Source organism: Ambystoma mexicanum, chromosome 7q (assembly GCF_040938575.1).
Source record: "Ambystoma mexicanum isolate Mex_15411 chromosome 7q, UKY_AmexF1_1, whole genome shotgun sequence".
Lineage (NCBI taxonomy): Eukaryota > Metazoa > Chordata > Amphibia > Caudata > Ambystomatidae > Ambystoma > Ambystoma mexicanum.
This window is the reverse complement of record NC_090941.1, coordinates 705,265,970-705,289,956: the sequence shown is the minus strand read 5'-3', so window position 1 is coordinate 705,289,956 and position 23,987 is coordinate 705,265,970. Positions and strand designations below refer to the sequence as shown.

Genomic DNA, 23,987 nt, shown 5'->3' with positions numbered 1-23,987 from the left:
CAGGACATCACCCTCAGATGGAAAACCTATTTGCTAGATGGCACTAGTGCACTGTAAACAGTTTACTTCCTCATGATTCAAACAGTTTATTTTAAACAAAGCATGCCCTTCCTCTTAGCATCTCAGTGGCACTATAGTCCACCGATTAAAAACATCAGCGTAATTAGGATCCACAGCCCTCTTTAACCGCCATTGATTAGCTTTGGTTCTTAACCTGTGCTTGCTGGCCTTTAAAAGCCGTCTTTTCCCCGAGCTGCAGGGTGTTGTACTGAAAATGTTGTTAGATTGGTGATCCAGGCAACACTTTAGGATTACTGCTGTTCACTTGATGTAAGAAACTACATTTTAAACTAGGCTTAAATTATTAATGGTTCTGCTTGTAGACAAAAATTGGAAGGGTCCAAAAGAGAAACCTTTCTAAAGCTCTATGCATTTAGATTATATCAATTATTTAAGGCACCAAAGTACACACAAAGGGCATTTTATTAATTGCTTTTTTCCAGAACCTCTATCAAGCTTTCCTTTGAACATTGCATCTGCAACGTCTCTAGATGATTACATAAACGTTGTTGCTTTGTTTAGGCTTATGGAGATGTACAAGTTACTTTATGATCTTGGAGGCCAGTCTCTCAGTGAATAAAACATCTGGATATGGGGATATGGGCATATGCGCCGTACCACCTCCTAATAGCCCAATCGAAGCAACAGATACTACCAAGGGCTCAGGGCTGTGCCCACCTTGTACAGCATACCTGCTCACGTTTGCATTTGCACCCCATGGCCACCAACACATTGGTTGCACGTCCCGAGCTATGTGCTACCTGATTGTTTAATGCAGTGAAATACAAAAATGTGCATTGTTGTAAAACGTAGCAATAGGTTAATAAGTATTGTTATTTACAAAGAGGTTTTAAGATAGCAAGCATTAACTGCCTAGAGGCAGTATTATTTTCATAAAAGCTAACTGATGGAATAGTGTGAACACATTAGATAAAGCACACCAGTTGTATTAAGGTTTTATTAGGTGTTTCAAAACACTAAGCATTTTGAAAAAGGTAAACTACTGCATGAAAGCGAACATGGAGATCTGATATTGTGATGAGGCCTGTGTAGGTGGGCTGTAGCAGCACTCCAGTCAGTGGTAACTGCTGAGCAAAACGAGGGCCATTTCAAACAGCTCAGGGCAATTTTCAGCCATGAAAGTCCATCTGCCAAGGTTTTACAGCCATTAGCAGTACCGCGACTAACATAAGGGGTGACAAGGAAACATCTTTTAAGTGAAAAAATGGCAATGGGGGGATTGTGTCCCATTTCTGCGCTAATAAAAAAGAAACGACTTCAAACATGGATACCATGGAAATGAAAGTCAGCATGCTCCATCCAAACCCCTTTTCCTTTTCAATGGTGTCAACATATGGAAGCAGAGATGCAGAGCAGTGATAGTTCATGGTGATAGCTCCTAGTGAGTAGTTAAGTCTATTTCTTATTTGGGCAAAAAGGGTTTGGAGCAGGTGCTGGCTCTGGCAGGTGGGGGAAAGGTTAGTGCATGCATAAGCAGCCTTTAGCTTGTGCTGAACAAAGGTTTTTAACAGCAATTACAGCCCACGTTTGGAGCAACCAAATTGGAAAGTGTGCATATAAAACTCTTAAAAAAGCGCAGTCTGTGAAAAGAATATTCCAAAACCCAATTGAGACAAATATTTGAAGAAAGTGAACAGACTACACTGTATAAAATCCCACCATGGCGAATGAAGCACCACTGCTGCCTCATAGGACTTCATTGCATGAGCCCCAAGACCCCAATCTGCTTTCCTATGAAGCAAAGTATAGTTATATCAGACTGTGTACTGAAAAGCATTCAGACGAATTGTCTAGAACTCATTGGTAAAGTCATTTTAAAATCATTTGCATTCACCTAATGCATAGACTGCATTTGCTTTATGGTCCTTCCTGTGAACAGTCATTATTGAAGTACAATCTAAAGTATTAAGTAACTGACAGCTTCTGATCACACTGAATGAGGGAAGTGGACATTAAACAACTAACTATATTGCACATCTGTAATTTCAAAATTAGAACGAAATAATTTGAGCATTTTTTTTATCAAATTGCAATTTACAGTTTTCAACGTTGCTATCACTGATTTTGTTGCACAGTATTTTGCATATAATTAAAAAGTAATCTTCTGTTGGGGGGCTTTGTTTCACTGTCAAAATGCCATTGTGTCAGAAAATGTTTATACTATTTACAAGGTTTAATGCAGCACCTGCTACTGACAATTACTTTACGATTCTGTACTGCACCACATTGACAAGTAAAACATGTACTTTATATTGCACCAAGTAATCGCAGTGCCTCTGATTCGTACATCAAGGTTAATATAAAAAGATGCCATTAGTAAAAAGTTATTAAAAAATAAAACATAATTCAAAAATATCCAAAACATTGGCGCAGATTTTCTCTTTGGACTCTGCATGATCCGGTGTGATACATTAAAAGGACATACCGTTTTATAGTAGGTGAATCATCTGCATCCATTACTTAACCGTTTTATTTTCTGGTCATACTGGCTAAAAGTTTTGTTTCAGGGCACAATCTTTTAATACTGAAAGAATGATGTGGCTTGGGCCATGTCCCCAATTCTTGTGATGAAAGAACCTACAGCCAGAACTAATCTACAAGTGAACTTCCAGATTAGATGAATTTACATATTTGATTTAAGATACTTCTGTGGAAACATGGAAACATTTTTCAATACAGGATCAGATTAGGACATTGGTTTGTAGCAGGGTATACTTTTAGATTATGCTGTAGAAATGCATAAGAAGAGTCTTAAGGCATTAGTCACCATGCTCTCCTTACAAGCATCTGCTACATTAAAGAAATAAAAAGCTACACAATTCCACCAATCTTCCCAGTCAGATCTGTACCATTCCTTTTAGCTGGGCATCTTCTGCTGTGCCATTTGAAGAAGTAAAGTCCAAACTGAGTTGTGGAACCCTGAATGAAGAAAAAAAAACAATGGCATAAGAATGATCAATATGGCATTCAACAATGATTTCTAAAAGGCACTACTAATCAGGTGGACAATAGGTTCCTTCTACAGTATTTCTACATTGTTTTTCACCAACTAAATATTTTTTGTCTGCAATGCATAATATTGTACATAATATACCACTTCTTAGACCTAAGATATGCACGATTATAAAAGAAGTCAGGAAAAACCTAAATCCCACGCCTTATATATACTATCCATCAATATGCCTGCATGGAAAAATCTGAATTAAGAAATTAAACAATTTAAGGAGAATATTCTTGATACACTTGGATTAAGTGTCAACTAAGAACTTCAACTGAATTAACATAAGGAGCGCAAAAAGGTTTTCAGTTATAAAATTGCAGTTATTACTAGCAGGTATCGCTCCCTGAAAAGCATCCCTTGGGAAACAGTACTGCAATCCACAGTTAAAATCCCTAAATTTCAATTTTTAGGGGAATATTTTGCTTAGTGAATGTCTATAAAAACGGCAGTGTGGCCAAGAGGACATGCTATAGATATGGGCCTGCGGAGGTACTTCATGATGGCAAAACAAGGATGTACAGATGACAAGAAAAGTAAAGCAAACCCCCATTCCAACGTGCACTGGGTGGCAGATGATTTGACAGACTAGTATTGGAGTACTTTTGATGAACTATTTGCCCGGATTGCGCATGATTGAAATTAGGGTTGAGTACCTTGCTCCGGCATCATTTTTTTTTTAACCATCTCTTTGACATTATAGGTTAGAGTGACACAAGATTACAATGAAAAACACACGTGTGTACATAGATGTGATAAGAAATCTTAATATACGTTCGCTGACTGGGTATGAAAGGGTCCAACATAAAGTATACTTATTGTCCTCTTATGGTCTCTACCAGCAAGCCAACCGCACATTCCCTTAGTGTGTTGCCGCGACAGTCAGTGCCATCGCCGGGCTTCCTATACCGGCAACGCCGCTGGCAAGGCACCAATTAAGATCCGTCGGTTTGTAGCCATCGCAGGGGCAGTCGCTAAGAGGAACATACTGCAGGCCTGGAAAGCTAAAACAGCCACAAATCACAAGACCTGGTTGAAAGACTTAATGTATGTACAAGAGAATGAAGAACAATACGTTTGATCCGTGTCGGCGGTGTGCAGACCTAAGGACATTTGGGCCCCAATGCGTGCATACCTATTGAACACTTAAGACAGCGAAGATGAGACCAACTCCTGAACACTCCAGTAGTCCGGCAGATGCGCTTCACTAAATCACACGGAATGTAAATTTAAAGACTATACTCAATTGTGCCCTCCAACTCGGTGATGTGGGACTATATATATGAAAGATGCGTGTCAATGTGCATGTTATACAACTCAGTTAGGGGGGCAGGAGGGTCAAGTTTATTGGGGATTAGTAGTTTATAATGTGAAGTGATGCTCCGGCATCTTTAATGACTACTCGTAGAATCTAATAAAAACAAAATGTGTCTTGGAAAAAAAGTGAACAAATGTGAAACGTCCTCTTTAAAACCATTTACTAATTTAGACTTTTATACTGCATGAAGTTTACCACCAGAAGCCATCCATCATCTTGAGATCAGTATATGGCATTGCTAGGGTAAAATACACCCATTTAATAGAACTGATCTCTGAAAGCGAACCAATAAGGAACAAGTTACTTACTCATGAATATCCATGGTAAAAGAAAAAACAGTTTTACTTTTATTTACAAACTGTATTTCTCCTTTAAACCAATCACTGTCCTCTGGGGCATACTGCCATCCTGCCCCCACCCAATTACAGCCCTCTCCCTACGCCCCCTCCTCTGGCAGCCATCTTCAGATATGGTAAGCACGTAAAGTGGCAGTATGACCAAGAAGAGCATCAGAGGGGTCGGAGGGAGGGTTCGCATGTGAATCCACGCTGGAGAACAATAGTTACAGGTAAGTAACTTGTTCCTTCTCCAGCATGGGGTGTGGCATGGATTTACATGCTCATGAATAACAAATACATGGCAGTACAACATTACACAACCAGGGAAGGTGGCAAGGCTCAACAGAAGCCATTAACTCTTACCTCTGGAACAGACTCCCCTGCAATCCCTGTTGACACAGTAGAACTTCGTGAAGGTGTGCATGGACCACCACATAGCAGCCCGGCAGATGTCGAGCAGGGGCACACCAGACAGGAACACCGTCGTCGCAGCGATCGCTTCGGTGGAGTGGGCTCTCAGAAGGCCGGGCAACGGTCGGTTCGCAAAACTATGATAGTGCGTGATGCAGCCGGAAAGCCACCTTGAAATGGAAGCCTTGGACAAGGCCTTCCCCATGGTTCACAGGATCAAAGTTCACAAACAGTTGTGAAGTCTTCTGAAAACTCTCTGTGCATGTCACGTAGAACATCAAGGCACAAGCAACGTCCAGCGAGTGCAAGGCCCTTTCAGCTGGTGATGAAGGCTTTGGGGGAAAAAAACAGGTAACACCAAAGGCTTGTTGAGGTGGAATTCCAAAGGAACCTTCAGCATGAAAGAGGGGTGCGTCCGCAGCACCACCCTCGATATGTGGAAAGTCAAGTATGGTTGCTTGCAGGATAGGGCCTGTATCTCCCCTATCCTTCTGGCAGATTTGATGGTCACAAGGAAAGCAGTTTTCCATGAGAGGAACTTGAGAGGGGCCTGATGTATAGGTACGAAGGGGGCCTACCCATGAGCCTCATCAGCACCACGCTGCGTTTCCACGCTGGGGAAGGAGCCTTCACCAGTGGGAAAGATCGAAAAAAGTCCTTTGAGGAATTCCTGGACTAGTCGATGAGACCAAAGTGAAACGGGAGATAGCCGCCAGATGTACCTTAATGGAGGCATGCGCCAGTCCGGCCATAGCCAAGGATATCAAGTATGGAAGAATCTGCAAGGCTGTGACCCTCAGTGGGGAAATCTTCAGAGACCGGGAGCACGTAGCGAAACGCTTCCAATTGTGACCGTAGCACTTCAAAGTCGACAACGCCCTGGCCTTGGTCGACCTCCCTGCATTCCACAGACAACTCATATCCTCCAAACTCTAGGGCTGCAGGAACCAAGCCCTCAGGTTCAGTGATGCTGGGTTGTGATGAAGGATTGTGCCTCCTCTGGTGAGAAGATCCGGAACCACTGGCAGCTTGACCGGAGGTGACGTGGACAGGCTAAGAAGGTCCGGATACCAAATCTGCTTCAGCCATGCTGGGGTGATAAGTATCATCCTGCATTGGCACGGAGTGTGTTGACACCACGTAGCAGGAGAGGCAACGGAGGAAATGCGTACAGAAACATCCCTTCCCACGGGAAGGAGAACGTGTCCCCGAGGCTCCTCGGTTGGTGGAATCTGCTGGCAAACCTCTGCCATTAGCAGTTTGCTGAGGCTGCAAACAGATCGATCTGGGGCCTGCCCTATGTGGTCCACCTGATCCTGCCGAAGTTCTCATTCGTGGCAGGAGTGCAATTCTCTGCTAAGGGAGTCTGCGATGGTGTTCTTGACTCCGGCCAGGTGAAGAGGGACATTGAACATCTCTTGTCCGATGGCCCACCACCACAGGTCCTGCGCTTCCTTGGAGAGCGCTGGGGATCGAGTGCCCCCAGTTTCCTGATGTAGAACATGGCGGTGTTGTTGTCTGAACATCCTCACCACCTTGCCCTTCGGAGACGGAAGTACAAACTTGAGTGCCCAGAACACTGCCCGTCGTAGCTCCAGGATGTTGATATGAAGATCCTTTTCCTCTGGCTGCCACAGGCCTCTGGCATGCAGACGTCTGGTGTGGGATCCCCAGCCTTCCAGGGAAGCATCCGTGGTGACCATCTTTGGGTATGGAAGGTTTTAAAACCCAGTGACCCAGGTGATGCTGGAGCGGACGCCCCACCACCCTATCACCCAACGGAACTCCTAGTCGATCGGGATCTTGTCCACGAATCTTCCGGACACCTGTATCCAGCAACTCCTGAAGGGGTCGCACGTGCAACCTGCAGAGCTGGATGTAGTAGATGCACAACAACATCATGCCAAGCAACGACTTGATGGTCCGCACCGTGGCGGTTTTCATCGACAACAGCCGCTGCACCCTCCCATGAATGGCTGCTGCCCTCTCCTCTGAGGGTGATGCCAGGCACGATACCGTATTGAGTCTGGCCCCTAAGAACAGAGCGTTCTATGATGGTGTTAAGCAGGACTTTGGATAGATCCATCATTAGCTGGACTGTTGCCTCTGTATCTGACGGCCAACTCCTGCGAGCGGACCCGGATGAGCCAGTCTAGGTACGCGTATATGTGTACGACCCGTAGACGTAGATTGGCTTCCAACTGTGCCAGGCATTTTGTGAACAGTCGGAGGGCCGAATTCAATTCCGAAAAGCTAAGCCTTGAACTGGTAGTGCTGACCCTATACTACAAAACACAGAAACTTCTGGTGTTTCTTGTGAATGGGGACGTGGAAATAGGCATCCTCCAGGTCCTGCGACATCAAGAAGTCTCCTTCCTCCAGTTTGCTGCGCACGTGTTGCAACATGACCATCCTGAATTTTTGGGACTTCAAGTATTTGTTGAGACGTCGCAAGTCTAGGAGGGGCCAGAGCACCGGAACAGTTGGGGAAATAGCTCTATTGCCCCTTTTACCAGCATGGCCCGCACCTCTTCCAGGAGCTGAGGGATGTGCTGTTCCGGACAGGTAATCCGAGGGACCCGCGGACACCTGTGTTGAAACTCCAGGGTATGCCCCTGGGCAAGAGCGTCCAGCACCCATCTGTCTGCGGTGATCTTCTTCCACTCGCCGACGAACTTAGTCAGCCGGCCCCCACCAGTGTGCACGTGTGGGGGTCCCCCAGACATCCCGGCTGGTTCAGGCCCATTTCAGAGCCAGCGTCCTGCCCTGCAGGTAACGCTGTCCTCTGCTACCGTAGGCCTGGGAATGGCCTCTGTAGGCTTCCTGAGTCGTGGATCTGGAGGGGTGATGGTACTAAGAGGAGAAACCTTTGGCAAACCTGCTAGACTTTCCCCTGGAAGAGCGAAAAGAAGAGCAATGCTGCTGGAGAGTGCCCAGGGAACGGGCTGTCTCCGTATCCGCCTTGATGGCCTGGAGGGACTCGACGACCTTCCCAAACAAGTTCTCTCCGAAAGGGCATGTCCAACACCTTTGCATGGACCTCCTGCCGGAAATTCGTGGCCTTCATCCAACCTGGTCGACGAAGACAGACACCGTTCCCATCTGCCGGAAGCCCGTGTCGGCGACGTCCAACGCCACTGTAATGTTGTGATCAGATGCTACTTCCCCCTCCTGGAAAATAGCGATTGCCTTCATCCTCATCGTCTGGGAGGTGCTCCAGAATAGGCCCCAGCTTGTACCTTAGCTTCCTGTCGTACCTGGCTAGGATCGCCAGTGCTTTGGCCGCCTTGATAATGGACACCGCAGTATAAATCATTTTCCTTCCTATGGCATCCATCTTCCCCTCGCTGTCTGGAGGGACCAAAGACAACGAAGACAGGTTAGTCGACAGTTTCCTCGCAGCTGCCGATACCACAGAATCCGGCGATGGTTGCAACCTCAAGCACTTGGGTGCGGAGCCCGGCACCCAATAAAAGACTGGGGTACCACCATAATCGGGCCCGGGGGCATCCTCTTCTGGATCTCTGACACCAAGGTCTGAAGGGTCAACAGAATATCCAGAGACACATCCCTCGGCTGAGCTGGCAGGATCAGAACATGAGGCCCGCGCCGCCGCCCTCTTCCACGTTCTCGTTGACTATGTGCAAGAACTCCTGGTCCCCGTGGACGAGACCTCCATGGCTTGGCCCACAGCCTGTGAGGGCTCATGCCCCCCCCCCCCACCGCTTCCCCCTGCAGGGCTTGAACCAGGGCCTGAGCCAGTTTACTCTCTTCCGGCGTGCCAGTAGACTTTGCCAAAGTTAATGCAGCAGTGTTGCAACTTGGGGGCAGGGATACCTTCTGAGCTGCGGGGGCTACTTTCACAGGGTCTGCTGCCTTAGCAGTCATGATAGCAGCCGCCACCAACTATCGTCGACAAAGTCTTATCCTGTGGCGATTGGGCCTGCTTGGGCTGTTCACCCTTTTTCACCTCCGTCCGTGGCTTCGCTGACTTCTCCTGCAGTTTAGCCGGGTTAGATGATTTCCTTTTCCAGGAGGAGCTTGATTGCCGGCTAGCAATGGAGGCAGAGGGTCATGTGGATCATACTCTGTCCACCTTGGGACACGCTTCCGCTGTAAACCCAGTGGACTCAGACTTGCAGTTCTTGGCCTTGTCTTGGGCCCCCACGGATGAGGCGCCCTCAAAGGACTTTGAAGACTGCTCCTCGGTTTGGTCGGTCCTGGGTGAGGCATGACCCTGCTCAGAGCACAGGGCAGAGGCCCGACGTTCAGCCATGCCGCCAGCCTACTGTGTCTGTCCATCGTCTTCTTGGAAAACCCAAGGCATATCTCGCACTCCACCGCATTATGGTCTGGGTGCAGGCAGTAGAGACATTGCAGGCGCTTGTCTTCAACAAACCCATTCCGTAGCCCGCATTTGGTGCAGGGCTTGAAGAGGGACCTTCCCTCTTTCTACTCCGTCATGGTCAGAGGGCGCGAAGTAGGCCAGATGGCCTTCTGGAATCTTCGACTATCCTCACCCTTGAGGGGGGCTGGAATTCACAGACAACGGATCCCTGATGTCGGCAGATGGAGAAGAGAGCACACAGACTCTTTAGGTACAAAAATAGAACCTTTTTCCTGTCTAAAACACGAAAAAACACAGAAGTAGTTCACAGAGTAAACTCGAGGACTCCCAACACTGAAGCATGCAGTAAAAATCTGAAGATGGCTGCCAGAGGAGGGGCTTAGGGAGAGGACTGTCATTGGATGGGGCAGTATGACCCAGAGGACAGTGATTGGTTTAAAGGAGAAATAGGTGAAAGTGAAACTTTTTTCATTTACTGAGGATTCCCAGCCCGACGACGGAAATATTCATGAGCATGTGAATCCATGCCAGACCCCATGCTGGAGAAGGTTCCTTCTTCCTACTGCTCATTCACATTTTGTTCCTGACCTTCTATATCTGTTTCTAACCCTATGTCTGACTGAACTTTGCAGATAAGTACATATATTTTCTGAGTCTATTCGCGTACCATGAGAAAATAGGCAAGGGTTTATGTATACAGACTTTGTAGAGCATGCAGTCACCCATAACTTTCTTAGCGCTAAGACAATATTAATTGCAGGGGCCAGCACACAGGTTACAGGGCCTCCCTTAAAGCCATAAGGGTGGGCAGTGAATGGGTTGCAAGAGGGAGAGTTGAGGGGCAAGCGCAGAGTAACTGGACCCCATTGCTCTTTTCTTTTTCAAACTGGAGCGCATAGTGCTGGAGGGAACACAGGGATGGATTTACTTCCCTGAGAATCAGTCAGCTTTGGGTATTTAGAGGCAGAGATGGCATTGATTGATGAGGGGCAGGGAGGAATGGTGGGAATTTAGGGAAGTTATTGAATTGTGCATTAATTTGGGGAGAGCGAGCATAAAATCTATTTTAAAGCCTAGGTTCTTGACCCAAGATGCACATGGGTGGGACATATCACCATACTCAGGCCCGAAGTAGGAGAGTGCCAGACAACTTCACGACCTACCCACAATCACCTCTTTCAGACTTTAATATGAGCCAGTTAATGCTCATCCAACTATTGACAGCTGATAGATCTGTCCAAAAGGTAGTGTCAGTAAAGGTAGCATAACCATCCATTCTGAAGGAAGGAAGATCAGGGTGTTGTCAGCATACGGTAAAAGCAAAGCCCATGTGAGTATATAAGCAGCCCCCGGCCCCCAGGATATGGTGGCATTTACTTCAAAAGTTTGCAGCAGCAAAAAATAAATATTACAGCACAAATTTGCAAATATTGCAGCATTTATACTTAATTAAATTAGTAATAACTACTAACCAAGAAATCCATTGCTGATGTTTATATAGTGCCTCCTTACATGGGTTATGTTTTTAATTTAAATGATGTACGGGTTTTTGAACTTAGACCCTTTAGAGGTTCACATAGCATAAATTGATATTCAATGGGCTTTTGACTAATTAAAATGAGTGGCAGATAAGTACAATTACAACTTCTGCACCTTTCTTTTAACGCTGATTCTGGAATTTTGCACTCATTTGAAAATGCCACATTTTGCAACATTTTGTTGTGAGCACAAAACTCCTACAAGCTACATGGTATGTTAATCTTTGGCGACAAGACAGATGCAAACGTTCAATAGGATCGAAGACATGGATAAACCATGTCATTCTATCCTGTTAAACCTTGAATATACAAGACAGGGAGGATCCCTGTGGCAATCCACATGAGAATTAGAGGAGCATCATAAACATAGTACGATTAGTAGAAAAGATGAAGTCATTCCAAGGCAATACATTAATGCTTTTGAGGCTAACTAGTGGCACTGGATAGTCAATTGTACCTAATGCAGCCAAAAGAACAAGGGACACCATTGTCAATCACAGTCATCAGTGAGGCACAAGATTGAGAGATTCAGTGCCTCAACCAGAGAGATGCCTGCTTGCTGTGGATCAACAAAATATGATTCTATTAGTCACACGTTTTAAGAGTAACAGTGCGTTTGATGATTTTGGCCAAAAAGGGAAGCAAGGATATGGGCCAACTAGGTACTGTCAGTAAATTGATTTTATTTCAAAAAAGTGGAAGGATTCAGGCTTGCTTAAAAGCAAGGGGGACATCTCCCGAAGCAATTGCAGGGTTCAATGGAAGAGGGTGTGGGAGGGGGGAATCAGATAAGAGCTGTTGATCCTCAATAAACTAGTATGTTATTTTTCTAGACAGAGTGGCTTTTTTTTTTTTAACAACTTTATTTCGGTTACAGCATTATCAGTGCATCACATGAGTCCACAGGATTCTTCTTACGTTCAATATGTCGGGAATTTGCCCTGTGCCCGCCTCCCTCAGCCCCCCACCCCCCCAACCATTCAGTTTGGGGTGTCCTGATGGGTAGGGGACCCAGCAGGGCTCCGAGGACCCAGAAAGTTCGCTACAAGGCGAGGTTGAAACGTTAAAGCCGGGAAGCGGGAGTGGTAGTCCAATACTGGAGCCCAGCAATCAGTGAAGCGAAGAAGGGCCCCTTCCTTTGCCGCTGTGACCTTCTCCGCCACCAGGACCTCCCAGACCTTTATCCACCAGAGGGCCAACAACAGGCCCTCCTGAGTCTTCCATTTCCTTGCCACCATGATTTTGGCTGCTAGCAGTAGCTGTGTGAGCAATTTGGCCGTTCGGCCCATTCTGGGATAGCAGTCTGGATTCAGCACCCCAAGCAAGATTGTCTCTGGGTCCATCGGGAGTCGGCAGCGAGTGATGTCTTCGATGATCTGCAGGATGTCCCTCCAGAAGGACTGCACTATTTGGCACCCCCACCACATGTGAAAAAAGGTTCCTCGTGCGCCGCATCGTCTCCAGCAGCTCGGGTCAACTTCAGCGTTACAGTAGTGCAGGCAGGCTGGTGAATAGTACCACCGGTGCAAGAGCTTCAGGGCGCACTCCTTATTGGTTACGCATCTGGACGTTGAGCTGATCCTGGACCATATCTCCACCCATGTTTGATCTTCTATGGGATGTCCTATGTCTGCCTCCCATCCAGACATGTATGGCGGTCTGATCACGAGCATGTCTTCCTGGAGGAGTTGGTACAGTTTAGTGATCCAACCTCGACCTGTGGTTTCTGCCATAGCCAGTTCAGGAGGGTGGAGGTCCCGGGTGGCCCCCCCGACGGACCGCAGGCTGCGAGATCCAGTGTCGGAGTTGGATGTATGTAAACCTCTCTCCTTCTGTTAGCTTTGAGGAATGCAAAGTCCGGTTTCAACTAAGTGGATTGTTGGCTTCGTATAGTTGAGAGAGGGTTCGCAGGCCACCTTTGGTCCATCGGCGGAAGCGGGCTGACTCCATGCCTGGTTTGAAGTCAGGGTTCCCGGTGACCGGAGAGAGCGGACCTGGGGTCTTGGGAATCTTCCTCCTCTGGCGGACCCAGGCCCATGCCTCAAGGGTCGCTTTGGTGTTTGCTAACATTTGCGGTCCTTGGTTTCGGCGTGGTCCCGGGGTATGTAACATGGAGTGTAGCTGTGGCTGGCATCTGGATTGCTCCACGTGGGACCATTTGGGGGGGTCTCCGGATTCGACCAGGCCGCTGCGCTTGCCAACTGGGCCAACAGGAAGTAATTCATCAGGTTGGGGAGGCCAAGGCCGCCCCATTTCGCGGCTCCCGTCATGACCTTCATAGGAATTCTGGCTCTGCGGCCTTTCGCTTGTTTCTTTTGAAGCTGTTCCAAGGCCTTCTTTGGGGGGGGGGGGGGCTGGGAGAGCGGAGCACATGTACAACAGCCTCCGCAGCAGGTTCATTTTACATCTTGTGACCCGCCCCAATAGCGAAATCTCTTGCTTGTCCCATCTTCGGAGGTCTTCTTCCAGTTCCTTGAATAACGGGGGGAATATATAGCTGTTTCGGGTCTGCCGTGAGGCGGATATCCAGGTAAGCTCTTGAGGAGGAGCTCCATGCTAGCAGGCAGAGGGCCTGGATATTGGCTATGAGGGGAGCGCTTAGGTTGACGCTTAATGCCTCCGATTTGGCGTAGTTCACCTGGAATCCAGCCACTTCCCCGAACGCCTCTAGCTCGGTCAGGATTGCGGGCAGGGAGGATTGACAGTTAGTGATGGAGACCAGCACATCTTCGGCGTATAGGGAGATCTTGAATTGTTCGCCATTTATATCTAGGCCAGTGATGTTCTCGTCGGCTCGTGTGCGCTGGGCGAATGGCTCCATGACCATAGCAAAAATTAATGGTGAGCACGGGCAGCCTTGTCTCGTCCCCCATGAAAGCTGGATCGGAGGAGAGGCCTTTTGATTTAGGCGGATTGATGTCTTCGGGGCTTTGTAATTTGCAAGCACCATTTTCTGGAATATTGGGCCGATCTGAAAAGCCTCCATGGTAAGGCGCATGAAGTTCCATTCCACCCTGTCGAATGCTTTAGTGGCGTCTAAGGTCAGGACGCTATGTCTTGATGTTCTTGGGTTGCAATTTCGATGAGGTTAAGCGCTTGGCGGATGTTGTCTGAAGTGCTTCTTCCTCTAATAAACCCGGCCTGGTCCTGGTCTACGATAGATGGGAGGATTTGCGCCAATCTGTTGGCTAGGACCTTTGAGTATGCATTAGCGTCCACGTTGAGCAGGGCTATCGGTCTATACGATGAGCATTCCTTTGGGCCCTTGCCTGGCATCAGAAGCAGGATAGTGGTGGATTCTTGCATCGAGGGTGTGATAGAGCCCGAGTCCCGGAAGGAGTTGAATAACTCTGTCATTGGGCGTATCAGCAGAGGGCAGAAGAGTTTGTAGAATTTTGGTGGGAAGCCGTCTGGACCGGGGCTCTAGATTTCAGATGTTTGATTACTTCCTCCACCTCCTCGGCTGTGATCGGGGCTTCCAGGGCTGCTCTACCTGCTTCTGACATATGTGGGAGCCGGGCATCTGCTATGTATTGCTCCTGAAGGGTGTGTGGACAGGGAGCTGTGGTCAGGATGTTGGATAGATGGGTGGCCGCGACTCGTAGTTTCGCACCGTCTCCGTATACGGTACCACCTTTCGGATCTCTCAGAGCGGTGATGTGGTTCCATCGGCGGATTTTGGCGAGCTTGTTCACCAGGAATTTGTTTGCTTTATTGCCGTTTGCGTAATAGCTCTGTTTTGTCCGGATCAGGGTCTGGGCTGTGTCCTCGGCGTAGTGGGCCTCCAGCTTTGTGCGAGCCAGCTTGACCATCCTGGCGGCCCTGGAGGACCATTTCTTTTCTAGGGCTTTATATGCCTCCCACTTGGTCCCTCTCCAGTTGGTTCTTGAGCATAGTTCGCCTCCTTGTGTACGCGGCCGCCTGTGCTATTAGTTCCCCTCTGATTACGGCCTTCATGGCTTCCCATCTTGTTGCCGTAGAGGTGAGATCAGGAGGATTTTCTTTAAAGTAATTGCTGATGGCCTTAGCTATGGCGTCTCGCACCGCCATTTCATGTTGCATCGATTCATATAGGGACCATTTACGACGTTCCGGATCGAAGACCCTTGCGGTGAGGAGGATTGGGGCGTGGTCTGACAGAGCCCTTGCACCTATTTCTATGGCGTCCGTAAACTGCAGGAGCTGTGGGCTAGCCAGGATGAGGTTTATTCGAGAGGAGGTGCGGTGGATGTGAGAGAAGGAGTAGTCCGTGGTGTCCGGGTAGAGAACCCTCCAGGTGTCCACCACATCCAGAGTTTTGAACAGGTGGCAGAGGCCCAAAGCTAACTTGAAATCCCTACTGGATGGGGGGCCCGACCTGTCCTGCAAGGGGTTGGGAACCCCATTAAAGTCCCCTCCCAGAACCACCAGGCCCTCGAGAAAGGGGAGCAGGGCGGTTTCCAAGGTATTGTAGAAAGCTTCCTGGCCGTCGTTCGGTGCGTAGATGGCGATCAGCATGTGAAGCTGCCCGTAGAGGTCCCCCTTGACTGCCGCGAATCTGTCGTCTGGGCTGCGCAGGATCTCCCTTTCCCTAAAGGGGATGCCTTTCGCTAACAGAATTGCTGTGCCGCCTTTTTTGTTGGGGCCAGCGGCCAGGTATTGTATGGGAATGCTCAGGACCGTATTGTATGGGAATGCTCAGGACCGTAGCCTATGGGAATCCTCCGTTAAGAGGTGGGTCTCCTGGAGAAAACCCACAGAGGTCTGAAGGTCCTGCAGACGACGGAGGATGGATTTGCGCTTTGTGGGCGAGTTCAAGCCTCCGACGTCAGTGAGCTAAAGCGGAGTTTGGTATGCGTTGGGGTGGAGGCCGGTGAAGCGTAGCTAGGATTCAGGTGCGTGGTGGGTGGTCCTGCGCTCAGGGGTGTCTCCCAAGGGACCGATGACAGTGTGATTCAGCTGCATCCGAGTTTTAACTGTATCCAACTTAAGGCCAACCGGGCCTTGATAACCGTGGGGGCTGGGGGCGATCCCCATCCAACTAAAGGGAAGGGAGGAACAGGGGGTAATCAAACTGGCCCAGATGGGCATTGGGCCAAAGTGAATGTCCATCCACTCGGAGGGGGTATTGCGTGGGACGCCCGGGAGCCAAGAGTGCAAGGTCCGGCCCGAAGAACTGCTGCTTCGTTACTAGTCGTGCGCTGTGGGAGTTTTCCCTCCCCTTGGGACTTTCCTCCAGCGGACGTGCTGGGTCTTTGGTGTTGAGCTGCGGGTTATGGCATTTGGAGAAGTGGTCGTGTCCTCCTCGGGTGTCGAGGGGTTGCATCCCATAATGTTGCCTGCCTCTTCCAGGGCATGGATTATCCTCGTTTGGCCCTCCCAAGTAAACTGCAGCGAAGCAGGGTAAAGAGCGGTATTTGGTTTTCCATTCTTGCAGGAAGGTTTTTAGAGGCCGGAGGGCTCTCCGCCGCTGGACTGTGGGAGCGGATAGGTCTTGGAAGAGCTGTATGAGGATTCCCTGATATGTCAGACCACCTTGCGAGTGGCTTGCTGTCATGATCTCCTGTTTCGTCGAGAAGAAGTGGACTCTGGTGATCACCTCAGGGTTGGCCGCCGCAGGGCTGTTTCTGCAGCTGCGCAGTCCGAGTGCGATCGAGCAGCAGGAGTGTTTTATCACAGTCCGGGAGAAGTGCCTGGAAGAGTCCCCGATGTAGGTAGGAAGCGCTTGGTCCGGGACCGATGAAGGGACCCCTCTGATACGAATATTGTTCCTGCGGGCCCTGTTTTCCATGACCTCTTGTTTGCGATGTATGGTTTCTGCGTTATCCCCAAGGGACTGGATCTTTTGCTGCAGCTCCGCGATCTGGGCTGCATGCTCCAGGACCTGATCTTCTGTGTCTCCGTCCCTGTGTTCCACCTCCTCAACGCGGGTGTCCAAGCTGTCTATTTTGGTAGCGACTTCAGCCATGCAGCTGCGGAATTCCGATTTTATGTCCGCTAGGAGGGCCTGAATGTCTTCCTTTGTCGCCCATTGCCCTTGGGTCCTTGTGGGTAAGGCGGGTAGGGTCGGAGGGAGGTCCGGCAGTTTAGCTTTCTCCTTCAATTGGAGCAAGTTAGCTATGTCGGCGGATTTAGGGCCTTTCTGTCCGGACATTCTGTTACCCGGGTCGTTGCCGCCTCTTTAAGATGTGTTCACAGGTTATGTCGAGCGGTAGGGATGATGGAGTCAGCCGAGGGGCCTCTTTCACTGCGGCTGGGTGAGCGGGGCCTCTCTGGAGGTTCCCGAAAGAGGGAGGCCCAGCCTGGGCAGGCCCAATCGCGTTGGTAGCTCCTAGTCCCACCGGCTTCCTTGATAGGATGGGGGTGGGTCACCCAGGTGGTCCCCTCAGCGGTGTTCGTGGGGGTCTGGTCTGGGGCGCTGGATCCAGGTTGGGGGAAGGGATAGGGCCGGCGCTGTATCCTTATGGCCCTCTAATGCTGTCTGTATGGGCGGGCTCTGCTGGAGGGCATTGAGTGAACTGGTGGGTATGCGCGTGGGTCAGCAGCGGGCCTCTCAAGGCAGTTGTTTAGCCTCAGGGGGCTGCCCCAGTTCAGTAGGTGCTCTGCTGCGGTGAGCTGAATAGGCCCAGATGGGGTTGTGCTTGCTGCTGTGCGTGCTACCAGTTCCCTCTCTCCTCCCCGGGTCAGCTCCAAGAATCGTCCATGGCGGATGCTAAAGTGGTCGCAGGTGGGTACAGTCCTCCCCGTCACACCCGGAGGTGTGAGCCACTCTGCCCGCCTGCGGCGACCCTCAGCAAGAGGAGCGGGAGTCTGCGCCGACCCCCCGCTACCCAGCAGCGCCGCCGGCGAACAGAGGGGCAGGCTCCTCCCCCCCCCCCCCCCCGACTCACCGGAATGGAGGCCACGGAGTTCCGCAGCACTCCGGGGGTGTGCAGGCGGGGGCGACTCCACCCCCGCTGACTCCAAGTTCGTGCATGGAAAGGCGACGTCAAAGCCGGGTGTCTGCCGCGGAGCTCTCCCGGCTCTTCGCGGTCCGCGAGACCACTGCCTCTGGGTCCAGGGACAATGCTGGTTCCCCCGGCCGATTGCCTGGCAAGTGTGCTGTCAGGGCCTCTCAGCGGGCGGGTGTGGGGTCCGGGACTGCTTTCTGTTGGGGACGGGGTGGATGATCGCCTGAGAAGCGTCTCTGGGCCCACAGCCTCCAACCCCTGGGTTGTCGCTGTTAGGAGGCTGCCATCTTGGATCCGAGGGCCCGGCCTCGGCGCCGCTCGTCAATTTAAAGTTTGCTCAGGCAGGATTTTCCAATTTTGCCTGGCGTTTGAGTGTCCGCCTCAGGGGAGATTCCGCTCCTCGTGATGTCTCCGGGCCGAGATCAAGCTGTATAGGCGGGCATTGAAGGGTTTTGTCCCGGGCGTCCCACGGAGCTCTTAACGAGGCGTCCGCATTGCTGGCGCCGCAAGCCATGCCCCGACAGAATGGCTTCTTTACATTTGTGTAAGTGATCTCTATAGAGTGCCACGGCTGCAACGTTGTAATAATGGCACCATTTCCTTTCAAGGGAGTGATTCTCATTCAGTACCTTGAGTTCAAGGGCATACAATTTTGCAAGACTTAGGGCAGGCTTCTTAGCAAGACAACAAGGAATTAGTTGCTTTATCGTGCTGGAGATAAATTGACAAACTCAGTAAGAGCGGGAGAAAAGTTCCAGGTATGCGTGTAGGGCTAGCTTTGTAACATTAAAGCAGAACATCCTTTTATAGAAACCCAGCAGCTAGCTACATGGTCTATTTTAATTTTTGTTCAAAGCAATGAAGCTAGGAAAGATGCACACTGAAGAAAATAAATAAAAATATCCCATGTTCAACTGCAACCTATCCCACTAACCGGTCTTCCCTCTTCACCTTTGGTACAGTATTACTGCCACTGCCATCTGCAGTCCATAAGCTAAGCCACACAACCCCCATGTCTACGGTCCCACCCCCCAATTTACCCCAGGTACAGATGCATAAGAACATCAGAACTGGTACATATTAAAAGACGCTAACATGAGGGAAAGCCAAAAGGGTTGCTGAGGCAGAGGAATAGGGTACTGACCAGCTAGAACATCACAAAAGTTGAGTAAATGGCTCCTTTGTTTTAGTTTTTCTTTTATTAATTGGCATAGCTGATTTAAAAAAAAACTTTACAATAATTCCAAACTCATTAAAAAAAAATACAAAAATCACAGTTTCACATTTCCTCTAAAATTACAATCTAAAGGTCGATAGTGTAACATATGCCACACAATGCTAGGTGTTTCCTGATTAAAAAAAATGTTAAAATACCAAAATATTCAAAATTAATTATTCAGACTACAATGCTATAATGTTTACCACCACCCGGGTAAAAATCATAAATAAATACAAATAAAAAGGATGTCTTGTTCAGTTTGCCTAAAAATCTTGCCATATGGCTTCCACAGCTTTCATTTTACAACCACAGGTAGTAGGCTATCATTATTGTAAATGCAATGCATGTAAAAAGGAAATCACCCCATATTTCACTGAGGCTTTCTCGCCACAAAAAATCAAGTGCCACAGTAATTCACTAGACATCTCTCTGTACTGAATCAAGGTTCGTCTAAATGTTTCTATCTGCCTTGATTTCAAGGCTACACACTCAGTCAGCATATGCCTTAAAGTTTCAATTTGCTTGGGGGTTTTACAAAATCTACAATAATTATCACCTAGTGGAATATTTTTCCTTTTAGCTTGCGCTTCGCTGGTCAGCCAAAGATTGAATCTTATTCGCATAAATGCAACTCTATGAGCTTGTGAGGGGGACTTATGTAAATGACTCCAATTCACTATCTTTTAAGTCAAAACTTATTTTCTCGAAAGTCTCGATGGATGAGATTTTTCTCAAATTGTTGCCCAATCCCATTGGAAGAGTTTTGTTTTGACTTTGACTGGGTTCTGTAGCTGTGTTATCAGTGAAACATATGTACAGGTCAATGCGGTTATAGCTAGCAAGCTCCAGTTAATTATAAAGGCATCCGAGGATGTAAAAATGTTTCTGGCCATGATATCCATCAGGAGAGTGGATTCTACCGCTAAAAGACTTTTTTCAGACAGAGATTATTTGCCACAAATATCTCGAATGTAATGAAATGAGACCCAGTTCATGCCTAATCCAATGGATCGGTACACAATTTGGCAAATTTAAAATCCACCGCCAAAATTGACTCTAGTCTATTCCAAGTTACTACAGATGTTTGACTTTTTGTCTCAGCACCAATAATAAAATTGGCGTAATTTTCTGGCGATAAAAAGTTAGAGTCGGAGACAGCGAAAATTTTCCAAACCGCTGTTGAATGATTCTGGCTTGAGAAACAAACGCATTCATTTTCATTTTTAAGGACAGATCATATGCTCTACCATCTAAATGATCAACCACTAGCCCCCCTAAATAAATGTATTTGTTTAAACATTCCAATACTATGCCATCGGTTTTCCAGACACATTTTCTGCTTTTATGTTTATTAAAACTTTTAAAAATCCTTACTTTTGTTTTTTCTAAGTTGATTGAGAGACAGTTATTTTGAACATAAATCGCTTGGGCATTTAGCAGTCTTTACAACCCGTAAGGGTTTTTTTTTTTTTTTTTTAAACTTTTGTTTATTCATTCAGCTTGGTAACACAGATACAGGTGAATAACAATAGAGCCTTCAGAAGCAATTCAGGGCAATCGGCACATTACATACAATACATATCAATGGAATACATAAAGGAGAGGGTATCGACATATGCACCTGGGGGGCCCATAGAAGGACGAAACGAAAGTAAATGAAATATAGCTCAGGGGCCACCTGAGGCTGGGTTAGGAGAGGGAGCTGGAGATACGGAATCTGAGTCGGTGTCAGTGGAGGACATGAACGAGCGGAACTTCTGCCATATATCTCTAGTCCTGGAGCAGGCGGGTTGTTGAACCGCCCAGGATTCTTCAGTATCGGAGGCCCACGTAACTGCTCTGAGCCACTGCGCGTGGGTGGGGGGGATAGGCCGTAACCAGCAAAGTAGGATTGTACGCACCGCTAGTAGCATACAGAGACCAGCCAGTTTCCTGGAGTCGCGGTGGAGTTCAGGGAAATCATGAAATAGGCATTTCATTGGAGCTGGAAGGAAGGGGGATTCAAGGATGGTCGATGTAGTGGAGCACACTGAGGACCAGAATTGGGTGAGTCGAGGACATGACCAGATCATGTGGATGTAATCAGCATCCTCATAGCTGCATCTAGGGCACCTGGGGGAGGAGTCGCTAGAGATGCGATGTAGCCTGGTCGGGGTGTAGTGGTACCTGTGGAACACCTTAAATTGGATCAGTTTGAACCGGGAGTTGAAAGACACCCCGTGGATCCGGGCACACATGTGGGACCAACGTTCATCGGTTATCTCGAGGCCGAGATCTGTCTCCCAGGAGCGCCTTAGTTTGGGGAATGTAGGGGGTGTCCTGGTTTGAAGTAAGGTATATAGCCTGGAGATTTTGCCCCTCATTGGGTCAGGTGAGGAAAGTTCGGTGATTGCAGGTTCATCAGGTGGCAGTGATGGAAAGTCTGTGTACTTGTGCTTGAGTACTCTACGTAGGGATGAATACTGAAGCCAGACGGAGGGTTTCCGTCTAAGGGGGGCCGGGAGGTCAGGCCATTCTATAAAATTACCTTGTTCGAATATATCGCGCAGCAGTTCATAACCCGCCTCGGCCCATGTGCGAACCACGGAGGGGGGACTCGTGGGACCCCAGGGAGGAAATTCCAAATTGGAAAGTTACCGTGAAAAGGATGGGTGATGCCCATTATTTGCCAAGATTTGGACAAGGCCAATGATGTGCATGTCGCTGGGTCCAGTGAGTCTGATGCCGACGGGATTGGCATGATCACCAGAGATCGGATGTCGCGATCGTTGACTGACAGTCTTTCCAGTCTAACGTGGGGTGGGGGGTCCGATATGTTGAACCAGTGTGCAGTATGTTGGAGTTGAGCCGCCAGCCAGTACTTGAGGAAGTCTGGTGCCCCAAAGCCACCAGCTTCCATTGGGGCAGAGAGGGTCTTAAGCTTAAGGCGGACCGCACCGGAATGCCAGAGGAAGGAATTAAGAGAGCGTGTCAATGTCTGAAAGAATTCAACACCCGGCCACAGCGGAATATTGGCAAATCTGTACAGTAGTTGGGGAAGTACCACCATCTTCAGTACCCCAATCCTGCCTGCAAGTGAGATCGGAAGTTTGTTCCAGCCCTGTATTTTTGTCATAAGGTTTGTGAGGTATGACTGGAAATTATCTTCCAAGACCCGTTCAATATGACGTGACACTACTACGCCCAGGTACGTGAATCTAGATTGGGCCCATGCGAATCCCATGGCATCGGGAGGGGGGAGCGTGCTGGGTGTGAGCGGAAAAAGGGTTGATTTAGAGCAGTTCACTGTAAGACCAGAGATCCGTCCGAAGAGAGCGACGTCTGCAAGTACTGGGGCTAGATTAGTTTCGGGGGAGCGGATATAGAGAAGAGCATCATCGGCATATAGAGAGACTATATCTGAGCGACCGGCAGTACGTAGACCCCTATGTGCATGGTTCTGGCGAAGCATGTCCGCAAACGGCTCCATTGCCACAGCGAAGATTAAGGGCGAAAAGGGACAGCCTTGTCTGGTACCTCTAGCTATTTGGAATAGGGGGGAGCAGCGGTCCTCAGTGCGAACTCTGGCGACGGGATTAGAGTAAAGTAGCCTGATCCAGGATACAAAGGTGGGACCAAATTTGCATTTATCGAGTACCCGCCAGAGGTAATTCCACGAAACGGAATCAAAAGCTTTTTGCATGTCTAGGGTCGCGGCCACCGCGTGTACGCCAGGGTTCACTCTGCTTATAATGTTGAAAAGACGTCTCAGATTTAAGGAGGTGGAGCGGCCCGGGATGAACCCCGCTTGGTCAGGGTGGATGATATGTGGCATGTACGGGACCAGTCGTAGAGCGAGTAATTTTGCGAAGATTTTAACGTCACAATTGATCAGTGAGAGCGGGCGGTAAGAACCGCATTGAGTGGGGGATTTATTAGGTTTTAGTAGGACTGTTATGGTGGCTTCGCGGAGTGAAGGGGGGAACTGGCCCGCCTCCAACGATTCCTCCCAAAGAGCCACCAGGCGGGGGAGCAGGAGTGATTTGAAATGTTTATAAAACTCGACAGGGATACCATCTGAACCTGGGGCCTTACCCGAGGATAGAGAGTCTATAGCATCCGAGAACTCCTCAGGGGTGAATGGATTCTCAAGGGATCCGATGGTGTCGGGAGAGAGGACCGAGAGTGGGAGTCCATTCAGGTAAGCATCGATCTCTGCATCGGTGGCACTGTCAGAGTGTGCATATAGGGATTGGTAGAAGGAAAGGAATTCCGCATTGATATCTCCAGGGGAGGTGGCCATGGACCCATCGGGTCTCTGGATTCCGGGAATGGGTGGGGAGCCAAACTCATGGCGGAGGAGTCTAGCTAGGAGACGGCCAGGGCGCTCGCCCTCACCATACCTCCTCGCCCGCCAGGGATTATCAAGAAACTTCAGCTCGCGGTCCGCAAGGGCGCGGAAGATGTCCAATTCAGTGCCGACTAACGCGAGGGTTACAGGGGTTGGATCTAGGGAATACTGAGCTTCCAGTGAAGATAACGTGGCCTCGCTCTCGGCGATCTCCCTGCGAATAGATTTGAGGATACCGTTTTCCTTGGAGAGGGCAATGCCTCTGATGTACACCTTAAAGGATTCCCAGAGGGTAGCCTGAGAGGACACGGAGTTGGTATTGATCTCAAAAAACTCCTCGATCGCAGACTCCATCTCAGAGCTAAATACCGAATCGAGTAAAGAATGCGGCTTCATTTTCCAGTGTCTGGATCGATCCCGATCCGGGCCCCAGCATAGTGTAACGGTTACAGGGGAGTGATCGGATAGAGTCCTGGG

The 23,987-nt window shown here is 48.9% G+C and overlaps 1 protein-coding gene across 2 annotated transcripts in view; it reads right to left on the bottom strand.

The window, feature by feature from the left end:
- Positions 1-1,004: 1,004 nt before the first annotated feature.
- ZDHHC20 (zinc finger DHHC-type palmitoyltransferase 20) overlaps positions 1,005-23,987 on the bottom strand; it is a 1,413,520-nt gene continuing 1,390,537 nt past the window's right edge. Inside the window, exon 13 of one of the 2 annotated variants that reach the window (XM_069640342.1) lies at positions 1,005-3,000. The gene's annotated coding sequence lies outside the window, so the exon portion shown is untranslated. The remainder of the gene's footprint in view (positions 3,001-23,987) is intronic. The other variant, XM_069640341.1, reaches the window with a different exon arrangement.